Below are 12,046 nucleotides of genomic sequence, written 5' to 3' on the forward strand. Positions count from 1 at the left end.
AGGGGGCCAAAAACTGTCCAAATCAATAGGAACAGTGCTCAAATGCCATGGGAACAGCTTGGGGAAGACCCCTGGAAGCATCTCTGACTCCCAGGTCACTGCTGTGAACAATGTTGTCAGAGTATTACCCCACTTTTACGGATTCACAATGAAACATACAAAAACTAAACCAAAATGGATTTTCGTGGGAAAAATGTCAAGGGACATCCTTTCCAAGGTAATGACTTGTATATAAGGCAAAATAAATAACCAAAAACAAAAATGCTCCTCAATGCGCCCTTGTGAAGAGCTTCATTGACACACTGCTACAAACTGTAAATGGAAGACAATATTTTACACGCTCGCTACAAATGGCTGGATTTGTACCGCAGTTATATGTGATATGTCTGATGGACGCCTACTGTTTTAAATAGCGGGCTTGTAGTTTCCTATTATTCACAGCGACCACGTGTGAATAGCTTCACTGACAAACTGCTACAAACTGTAAATGAAGGATAATATTTTCCACGTTCACTACACATTTCTGAATTTTTATCGCTGTAATATGGGATCACGTCTGATGATGGAAAAGATCTGGCTGTATTCTGCAGTGCTAACAAGCAAATGGAGAAGTAAAATGGTGTACTCTGGATTGCTTTTTTAAGCAAATGATCAGGATTAACATAAAAAAAAATAGCTCTGGCCCCTGATATCTGGGGCTATGTCTACGGATATCTGTAACAGCAGGAGCAGACAGAACGTGCAGTGGACCCTCTTGTGCTGTGTACACTGCCACAAACCCTGCCTGCCTGCCTAACTCGTGCTATCAGGATTAATATATGCAGCTGGATTAGTCCTCAGAAGAACTGTTAGTTCAGATGGATATATATATATACATACTCCTGGAGTACCACTACCTATATGTAACTATTACACCGCCAATTCTCTCCCTCACACAGCAGGACCTCTCCTTACTCTGCCTGTTTCCGGGATAGGCTTTGATGAGCATAGCGGCGCCCGGTCTTATATAGACTCGATGACGCTATTCGGCCAGCCAATCACTGTAATGCCACAACCAACATGGCTACGACATTACAGTGTGTGGCAAACAATCCCTGCATGGTCATTGGCTCTCTAAAGAGAGCCAAACATGCATGGCAGGGAACATAGCTCCCGCCCGAGCAACCCCGAAAATACTCGCCGAGCATGTCGAGCAGGGTGATGCTCAGGCGAGTACCGAGCAGTGGTGAGCACGCTCGCTCATCACTGTTAAGGAGTTTTACACAATTCCAACATAAACCCCTTAATGAATCAAGCCCTTAGTCTATATAAGGGTTGTCCACTACTAGGACCAACCCTTCTCAATTACTGTTTCCACGAAGTAAAGTAATAGCAGCTATACTCACCTCCGGTGGTGGCGCCATTCCAGCTGGATCACTGAGGGGCTCCTGCAGGAACTGAGCAGTCAATGTCTTTGATCCTAGCTGTTATCGTTAATTTACCTCTTTGATGCCGCAACCTATAGTAACAGTGGCATCTAGGTTGCTAAATAAAGTTAGGGGGCTTTCTTAGTCAATAAACCTACACAATGGCCCCCACAGCTGCAATGTTAAATCATGCCTCGCAGCATCGCGCAATGAAGCAACCAGGTTCACGTTCTGTATAGGGACTAAAATAAAAAAAGTAAAACAATAAAATAAAATGTTTATAAAAAAAATAACATACATCCCTGTTCTTTGATGTGGACTTGGGAACTGAGCTGGCAGATGACGGCTGTGTTATTCAGCTATCATCTGCTTCTAACAGTTGCGAATGGAGGGAAGCTCCACCTGCGGCTGCTACACCCCCCCAGCATCTTAGTGCACGCTGCCTTAGATCTTATCTTTATGGCACAAGGTAATGGAAATCTTTGACAATGACGATATCTTTTATAATGTAACCTCTGAATCTATTGTCTATTATTACCTTTTCTTGTTACATGTTATACCTACTATTGTCACTGACTTACCTTATAAGGTTATTACCTTGAAAGCCACATGTTATACCTACCTTTGCTATCAATGCTCCTTATGTGAAGGTACCTTTTGATACGATCTATGCTTGGTTTTTTACCATTATATTACCTGGCCGGCAGCTTACACTCACATTTGTGATACAATCTATGCTGGTTTAGGGATGTTAGTCTCCTTGCAGGATCTTTACCATCTCATCCTGCCTCTGTAGCTGTCCTCTCCTATCCCCAACCCCTCCCCTCCTTTCCTTATTTATTGTCTTTGTATAACTTTAAATATCATTCAATAAAATTTATATTTTATGATACAAAATCCCTTTTATGTCATTTTGGGTCTACCAACAGGCGGATTAAGATACAAATAGGGGAGATTCTCCCCCTATATTTAACCTCTTCTTCCCAAAATAGATGACACGTAGGGTTGCCTTGACAGCCTTGGGTCTGCTGAACACGCCAGTGCTTGTCATGACAGTACTCCTTTGAACACCAGCCTATGGAGAGTAGGAGACTGTGATTTTTGATATATAAAGAAGCAGGGCTGTCATCAGGAATTTCAGCACCCCATTCTGGCAAAATTTTCGAGCCCCCTTGAAACTCCACCCCAGCTCCGCCTCCATCTCTTGAATCTTCCACACTCCCACCACCCAATCTTGGAAAAACTCCACTTCTGCACCACGTCCTTACCAATCACACATTAACAGTTCCCATCAAACACTATATCACATACATAGCCAGCAGCTTTTGTTTTGGCCAAAAGATTTTTTAAGCCTGCCACCACGACAAGGTAGACTCCTTTGGCAGGGCCCTACTCTACTCTAACCTATTAAACATTTCTTAAAATATCCAATTCTCTGTTTAGTGATATTTTTCTTTATTTTTCTTTAAGGGAATGTGTCACATACATTTTTAAACTAATTGAAATCAGATTGTGATAATTTTTTATAATCTGTATTTCTGACTGCAGATTATTGTATTCTGTTTTCTGTACATTTATGGAAGCTGCTCTCTTGCCTATTTGGAGATATGGACATTAGACATTATAGGGGACTCTATGTATTTCCTTGGGACAGTTTTCTTTACATGTTCTTATATTTAGTGACATGCAGATGTCATTGTGCAGGAAAGGGGAAGAGGTGAGCTGTGATACTACCTAATGTGAATGGTGGATTCTGTTATCTCTCATTGTAATCCTGCTTGTTATAATAATGAGGTGACTGATGAAAATGGATCTCTTCTGGATGTGTCAGTCTATTAGAAAAGCAGTTTCTGAATATTTATTATTTTGTGATATAAGGGGTGACAAACTTTAAAGTAAATTCTTCCAAAACTTTAAGCTATGATTAAAAGGATTGGCCATTTTCTGGTTATTGTTGACCAATGTGTTTGAGATGATGATAAGGCACTTACTAATATGGCCTTTCTTGAATTTTGGCACTAAATATGAGATATGGGAAATAGAAATATAGTCTATGTTGAATTTTGTCACTAAGTGCCTTTTATTCCTCTCACAAACACATTGGTTAACAATAACCAGAGAGTGGTCAATGCCCTTAACATAAAAGCTTCGGAACACATTCCCACTAAACATTTCGCTCTTTTTCATAAGAGTCATTTAGTTAAATCCTTTGGTCAATTATGTAAAGTGCAAATTATAGTGTCAGTAACAAAACAAACAGAAAACAAAACAATGACAACATGTATAACCAATTAATACAATGAAAATAAGGTCATTTTGTGAGGTCAGGAAAATGCAATATAAAAACAACAAACAGTATTGCACACGATCTAAGGAACTGAACCATAATAATAAAGATGTATTTCCATAAATCTAAGAACAACAGACAATAGTGCACTCTATCCTTAGAACTGAGCCCTAATAATAAATGGGTATTCCCATCTGGGGCACTGATAGTACATCGCAGGGTCAGTCAGGTGCAGGTCCCACAACTGAAACATTACTAACTGATCTGTTACATCTCTCTAATACTAGGACTTTGGGTCAGTAATCCGGCAGTCAGGCTAGGATACTCATCCATAATACAGGGGAACATTCATGGCATAAATACACTAATGTAAAACTGGCTGCAATGTAGAAGATGTGAAGATGCAAATTGACATATGTGGAACAGGCAGTCGTCTTACCTTCTGGTTAGCAAAATCATTAATCAGGTCTTTAATATTCAGGCATCTGGAGAGCTCATGCTCAATTGATAGAAGGGCTAGGCTGTTCAACCGTTATTCTGTCATTGTAGGACGCAGATAGTTCTTTACCAATGAGAGATTGCTAAATGCTATCTGTACTTCTGCTACTGAAAGTGGTAGGATGCTAAAAATTCTGAGTGCAATACACACCTCTCCATATATTCCTTGAAGCTCGAATTTGTAGATGGCGTTTAGTAAATCCAGTGGACCCATATTTTCTGTAAATGTACCTTCATAAACTTTCCGAAGATGTTGCAGCTCAGAAAGTAACGATGATGTTTAGATCCTTAGGGTATGCAGAGATCAATTCTTCAGTGGATGCCACCAGATTTTTTTTCACTAATTGTCCTCACCTTAAGAACTGGAGCAAACAACTTGCAGACATATTCCATTGATCTGAGGCGCTGGTGAAAATGAGAAATTATAGTGTCCATTGCCACAAGAAGGCCATTAGCTTTGAAGTGCTCTTCAGGATTTGCAGCTTCATGATGCTTTGACTTTCTTTGGCATTATTGTTGAGCATTCAATAGGTCCTTTGCAATCTGGAATCTGCTACCAAACCAGCTTCAGAAAGCAGAGTGGGACACTTTTCCCTGAGTAATATCGTTTCTTCAGAGAGAGGTTTAAGGTTGGCAGCTCCAACTTCCAAAAGAGACATCTAGATTGTAGTATTTTTTTTCTCTCCTCAAAAGTCGTAAGAACTTTTACCCAAAATGTTGCTAAAATCACTGCCCTGAAAGACAATAAATAGTCTTAGACATCTTCAGCTTCTGAATGTGCATCATTTGTAAGTTTTCCGTAAGAAAGAACTTCATCAAAAAACTTCAAAATGCTTGGCAGCCTCTATTCTTGAGCTCCACCGGGTGTCACTTAGACCATGTAAAGGCCTTCCAACTGCATCAAGTTGGAAGACCGTTGCTAAACAGAATGTATAGCCGGTTTAGGCTTCCAAAAAGTCTTCATTTCAGGACAGCTTGCAACAGCATGAACACCCACAAAGTTTATAGAATGGGCAGTACAAAGACAAAAGAGAGCCCTTGGAAATTTCACTAGAATTTTGGCCCTTACACCTTTAATCCTACCAGACATGTTTGCTCCTTTATCATATACCTGGCCTCTGCAGTTTTTAGGTCAATGGCATGCTCATTCAGTCTTGATATAACCATGTCCTCAATTTCTTCTCGTGTCTTCTGAAAAAAAAATGTATGTCTCTCTGGAGACATACCTCAAAAGTACAACGCTCTGTTCAGTGCGTGAGACATCTGAAGTAGCATCACAAATAAAAATAAATAGCTTCTTTCCTATCTGAAAATATGGCATCCAGGACATGTTTTCTATAAATATTTATAAATTTATTTTGTATTGTCCAAGATAGATAATGAGCTGGAATTTTTTTGCTTTTCTTGACTAACCTTGAATTTTCTAGATGCTCTTTTAGTACACTGTCATATTGTGACAGGATTTCCAAAGTTCCAAGAAAATTGCCGTTATGTAGATCTCAAATTCTCTGCAATATTCCCCTGAAAGCCATGTTGCATTAACCTAATTGCAGTGTCGCATCCAAAAGTCTTTCTAGAAGAGTCACGAGCTTCTCCGCTTCCTTCGCTAAACTTCATTGCATCTCAAAGTCAACAGCATGGCCACCTAGGGCATTTTGGAGGGTTCTCCAACTCCAGTAGTGCTTCCTGTTCTGTGCAATATGTTCATGCTCTGGTAACTTGAGGTACAGGCGATTCCATTTGAAAACCAAAGGATTAAAACCTTCTTTACGATAAAGTCTGCTCCCACTCTTGATTCTCTGATCAACAGAAAATGCCATGCACGCTACACAATACATTGCTTTCTTACTTGGGCTCCATGTTAGCCAATCCCTGAAAAAATGTTCACGCCCATTAGATGACTTGGCATATAGGAGAAAGTCACTAAAAGAACGGTCATCAACATCCTTAGGCAGAGATTGTACTATCTGCTTCAATACTTCGTTATTAGAAAGCCCTGAAAATACAATCTTCTCCCTTTCCTTGTCCATGATGACATCTGGCCACATTGCTGGGTCTTTCCAATCGATTTCTTCTCCTTGTAATGTTACATGAATGCACTCCTCTGAAGAAAACGACTCTGTGTAGTAGAGGCGAGAGAGCCTTTAAGAGAACTCTTACATGATGCTTCAAAGATGGAGAGAGATTGCCATCTGCTGTCCAGACACAGTCAAGCGGAACCAAGATATACAAGAGAAGTTGAAGAGAGAGCAGATTTAGATGCTGGACCCGGTCAGGTGACTTCCAGGAAGGAGTTCCTGGAGATAAGAGGCCAGCGCGCCAAGCCTGAGGAGTTTTTGGCGCCAAGCAGCAGAGAGGAGCTGACGTGCTCCCTGCATGCTGAGAAGACCTGCGTGGCAGGCCTAAGCCGGAGGCCTGCCAGGTGCCATAGCCGGGCAGCGGTGGATGACCTTCGGATCCCTCACAGATGTGACCCAAGTGCTGTACCTACTGAGGAGAGTCGGAACCTGCTTGCGGTGCTGAGTGAGTTCGCGGAACCCGACGTCGCCCGCCGACAGACGAGGTCTGGACCCCCCTATCCCCGGCTTGAGAGACTGCCTCCAACAGCCAGGAAGAGAGGAGTTGAGAGACTGCTGAGCCAGGAAAGTCACGCCAGTGAAAGCAGAAGAGCTGCATACGTGAACAGGGCCTTCACTTCTTCTGTTCACTCACGGTACCGGGGCCAGTTGGGTTTAGGTACTCAGGTTGGGAGGGGAACAGTTGGGGCGAAAGAAGCTAAACTTGCTTTAATTGATTTTGTCCGGAAAAGACTTGCGGCCTAGTGGGAATAACTGGTGACCCCAACTAGAGCCATATACAGAGATAAAGAACTGACGTGGTGACTCCCCTGACTGGGTGCACCACATTACTTTGAGAGACTTCGTATTTTGCTAATATATCAAATTACCGTTCAATACCCTTGTTGTTATCCCCTTGCTCAAAATACATGTTTTATATATACATAAACTGTTTATAATCATCTCTGACTGTCCCTGCCTTGTGTCTCTGTGCGTTGCATTCCGGCACCTGCATTACATTTGGCGTAGTCGGCAGGATGCAACATTCAGACGCAGAGATGGCAGATCAGTCTGGGGCTGGGGCTGGCCGGAACCATATACCCCTGGGGGCTATGCTCAATCATCTTCCCAAATTCACGGCGGATGGCATGTCACTGTGGGACTGGGTAGAAAGACTGAGAAGTATGCTACGTATTTATCCCCTCAATCCCCCAGCCCAGGCGGAACTGGCCCTCCTAACCCTTGATGGGGAGGCCCGGCAAACTGCGATGTACCGCCCACCTGGGGACCATGACACCGTGGACAAAGTGATAAAAATCCTAGAGGACATGCACGGTGACACCACAGATCTGGGACACTTGCGCCTACGGTTGTTTCAGCGGGTCCAAGGGGAAAATGAGACCATAAATCAATATGTTAATGCATTACAGGAAGTGACGGCCCATATCACTAAGAAGGCTCGAGATGGGAACCAAGGACTGGGACCATTGGATGAAGTGTTGCGTGACCAACTGATTGCTGGCTTGAAAGACCCTTTCCTGAGGCAGATCTTGAAGGAGCGGCTGCGTTTGAGCCCTGATCTGGGCTTCCTGGAGGTAGGGGCTGAAGCTAGAGTCCTGGAGAAAGAAGTTCCTGTTCTCAAAGCCACAGTTAGAAGTCATGAAGCAATTACCCCTGGATTCACCAACAAGGAGCCTGACTGGGTACGGGAGATACGTCAGGAAATTCGAGATATTCGGGGTGAGCTGAACACTATTAGAAAGGCCCCTACTGCCTCCTTGCTGATGCATCCTACTGCCCCACATGGGCGGAGACCAGAGCGAGAAAGACGTTCCTACCAGGCCCCAACACATCATGTACCCGACCTATCGGTAGAATGAGGACCAGAGTGTTGGAAGGGGGCATATCTCCAAAGACTGTCCAAACCGAGAAAGGAGGAGGCGGGGGCAGCCGTTAAACTAAGATGCCCCACGGCTGTGGAGCATACTGTGGGGTCTCGAGATTCAGAGAGTGGAAGAGGGAGTTCTGAAGACATTGTCTCCGAGAGGCCCATTATCTGGGCTGAATTTAATGGGCAGCGGATCCACTGCCTAATGGACACTGGGTCTCAGGTGACCACTATGCCTGAGGCGTATTTCCAAAGCCACTTTCCTGAAGTTGCTTGTTCCTGGCAGGATCCCACTGTCAAGCTGGTGGCTGCTAATCAACTACCTATCCCAGTAGCGGGAGTAGTATGGATGTCTGTCCGAGCATGTGGAAAGGACCTCGGTCGGAAGGGGATAGTACTGACCACAGGGCCCAAAGGCGATGGGCCCATTGTAACCCTGGGCATGAATGTGCTGAAGGAGGTCGGACAGTTCCTGGCCGAGGGCTGTAACAAAAACAACTGGACCGCGCCACTCGTGACCCAGCTAACAAGAGAGTATTCCAGCATCTCGTGCGGGTCAGTCAAATTCAAAAATTGCCCACTACCTCTCAGTACCTTGGTAAGGTATCGATACCACCTGAAGCCACAATGACACTGCCAGTGGGACAGACTGTACTCACTTTACCAGTGCTGGAACATGTGTCCTTAGTGGGCGTGGACATTCAAATTGAACCAGTGGAGGGAGAGGAAGCGCCCTCAGGACTCCAAGTTGCTCGGACCCTGGCCACCGTGCGGCAGGGTCGAGTGCCCGTGCGTTGCATCAATCTAAGTGGCACGAGTTTACAGTTTTTGCCCCGACAAGAGGTGGCGTGAGTCTGTATAATGCCAGAGGCCCTTACCAGAGCTGACACTATAGGGCTGGCACCTGTGGAAGGAGAGCTATGGACCCTGTAGGTGTCCCTCAACAGCCAAGAGAATGGAAGAGAACCGTTGGCTGGGCGCCACCTCTTGGAGAAAATGGAGGCTAATCTTACTGAGTTTTCTGCTGGACAAGTAAGGCAGATCGAACAACTTCTACAGCGATATCATGGAGTGTTTGCACAACATGAAGACGATTTCGGGTGCACTCGGGACATTCAGCACGAAATACCCACCGGAAATACTGCTCCCATTCGAGAGAGATATTGGCAGATCCCGCCTCAAATGTACCAGGAGGTGAAAGAGCTGTTGGCCCACATGTTGCGGAACGGCGTAATCCGCGAAAGTCAGAGTCCTTGGGCGGCTCCTATCGTGCTGGTCCGAAAGAAGGATGGTACCCTGAGATTCTGTGTAGACTATCGGAAGCTGAATGCCTGTACAGTACGGGACTCCTATCCACTCCCCCGAATTGAAGAGTCTCTATCTGCGCTAGGATGCCCCAAGTTCTTCTCTTCCCTCGACCTGGCCAGTGGCTATTGGCAGGTCCCAGTAGCTGAGAAGGATCGTCCGAAGACAGCTTTTCTTCTCCCTATGGGCCTGTTTGAGTTCAATCGGATGCCATTCGGGCTAACAAATGCGCCGGGAACCTTCCAAAGACTGATGGAGAGATGCTTGGGGGACCTCAACTTTGAAGCCACTTTAATATATCTGGACGATATCATTATCTATTCCGCTACGTTGGAAGATCATCTTCGCCGACTGGAACAAGTGTTAGAACGGCTTCGGAGGCACGGCCTGAAGATTAAGACTCGTAAGTGTCGTCTCTTCAAGCAGGAAATTGAATATCTGGGGCACACTGTGTTCAGTGAGGGAGTGTACCCCACTGCGGAGAAAGTAGCTGCCGTGCAGAAGTGGCCCACACCCGCCAATCTAAGAGAACTGAGGGCATTCCTGGGGCTCGCTGGATACTACCGCAGATTCATTAAAGACTTCGCTAAGATTGCGATCCCGCTCAATGAATTGCTGAGAGGAACAGCTGGGGGAGCCAAGCGGCAGCCCATTCAGTGGGGCCCACGACAAGAAGAGGCATTCCGAGCATTGAAAATGGCGCTAACGGATGCCCCAATTCTGGCCTATGCTGACTTTTCGCAGCCTTTCATGTTGTACACTGATGGAAGCTTGCATGGACTGGGAGCAGTGCTGGCTCAAGTGCAAGGAGGAAAAGAGCGGGTGATTGCGTATGCCAGCAGGTCGCTCCGCGATACGGAGAAGAATCCGGACAACTACAGTTCGTTCAAGCTGGAGCTACTGGCACTGGTGTGGGCCATGACCGAGAAATTTGCTGAGTACTTGTGGGGGTCAGAAGTGCAAGTGCGGACAGATAACAACCCTTTGGCCCACTTGGAGAACGCCAAGCTGGGCGCGCTAGAGTAGCGGTGGGTCGCAAGGATGTCCAAATACCAGTATAAGATCGCCTATCAGTCCAAGGCTCTGAACACTCATGCAGATGCCCTGTCCCGGGTTACTCAGACGGGCTCGAAGAGGGATAGAGATGAGGAGCTAGAACGTGACGAGATTCCGGATTTCAGCCAGTTTGCTGCTGCTGTGGTCGATGCCCAGGAGACGAGAGAGGAGCTGAGGCCCACTCAAATCCTGGGCCGCTCAAGAGACGAGTGGATACTTCTGCAACAATCCAACCCAGAGCTGGCAAAGCTGAGAGAATGGGTCGCCCTTGGTCAAAGACCCGACCAGGAGGCCAGGGCCGCTTCCCTACCAACTACCCTACAAATCCTAGGCCAGTGGGAGAGGCTCTTCCTGAAGGATGGCTTGCTATGCCGAAGAATCCAGCTACCTCGAGAGTTTGATGTTACCTGGCAGGTAGTAGTTCAAGAGCTGCTGGTAACACAGCTAGCCAAGGAGGCTCATAGAAGAGGTGCTCACTTCTGTGTGGAGAAGACCTTTCAGTGGTTGCAATGGCTGGTGTATTGGCCTCAACTGCGGCAAGAAGTTGAAGGGGTCAGCCGAACATGTTGCCAGTGTGAGTTGAGCAAACCCCCGGAACAAAGGGCTCCCATTCCGGCCATCCGAACTTCTGCACCCTTGGAAGTCCTGATGATTGACTATCTGATGATCGGAACTTCATACAATGGTTACGGACACTGGTAATGACTGATCACTTTACCAAGTTCGCAGTATTGAAGCCTACCAAAGACCAGACAGCAGAAGCCGCAGCTAAGGCCATCTGTCAGGATTTCATCCGGATTTATGGGTGTCCGAAGCGAATACATTCTGACCAAGGGGCCTGCTTCCAAGGACGAGTGATGGATGAACTATACCGTATCTATGGGATCGACCGATCCCGAACAACGTCTTACCACCCTCAAGGGAACGGCGCATGCGAGTGCTTCAACCGAACCCTGTTGCAAATGTTGCGAATGCTGGAAGCGGACAAAAAGATGAAGTGGCCCGAATTTGTTTCCGAACTGGTGTGGGTGTATAATAATCGAGTTCATGCGACTACTGGCTACACCCCTTACATGTTGCTGTTTGGATGGAGTGGACGAGAAATTACTGAACCAGAGCTAGACTCAGAAGACTCCGGCCCGGGCAGTAGCCCAAGTACCTGGATTCGAGAGCACAAGCGCCGGCTTCATACGGTGAGAAGATTGGTCTCTCAGAAGTTTCAGGAAGTAGAGCATGCAGATCGGCCCCCGACCTCAGGTGGATCACTCCAGCCAGGAGACCGTGTGCTGGTCAGGGCCAAACGATTTGGGAGTAAACTGGACCATCATTGGGAGGCGATACCATATTGGGTGGTGAAGAAAATTCACCCCGACAACCCAGTCTACGAGGTCAGGCCCGAAGGGGATGATGCTGCGACACCCAGGGTGTTGCACCGTAATATGCTGCGACCTTGCTCTTCTGAACCAGAGGCCTGTAACGAAGTTGGGCCTTCAAACAAATTGGCTGAGGTGCCGCATACCGGAACCTTGGGGGATGAAGAAGGATGGGC

The sequence above is a fragment of the Phyllobates terribilis genome, unplaced genomic scaffold (genome assembly GCF_046119375.1).
Source record: "Phyllobates terribilis strain yellow unplaced genomic scaffold, ASM4611937v1 Scaffold_142__1_contigs__length_4687701, whole genome shotgun sequence".
NCBI classification, from domain to species: Eukaryota; Metazoa; Chordata; class Amphibia; order Anura; family Dendrobatidae; genus Phyllobates; species Phyllobates terribilis.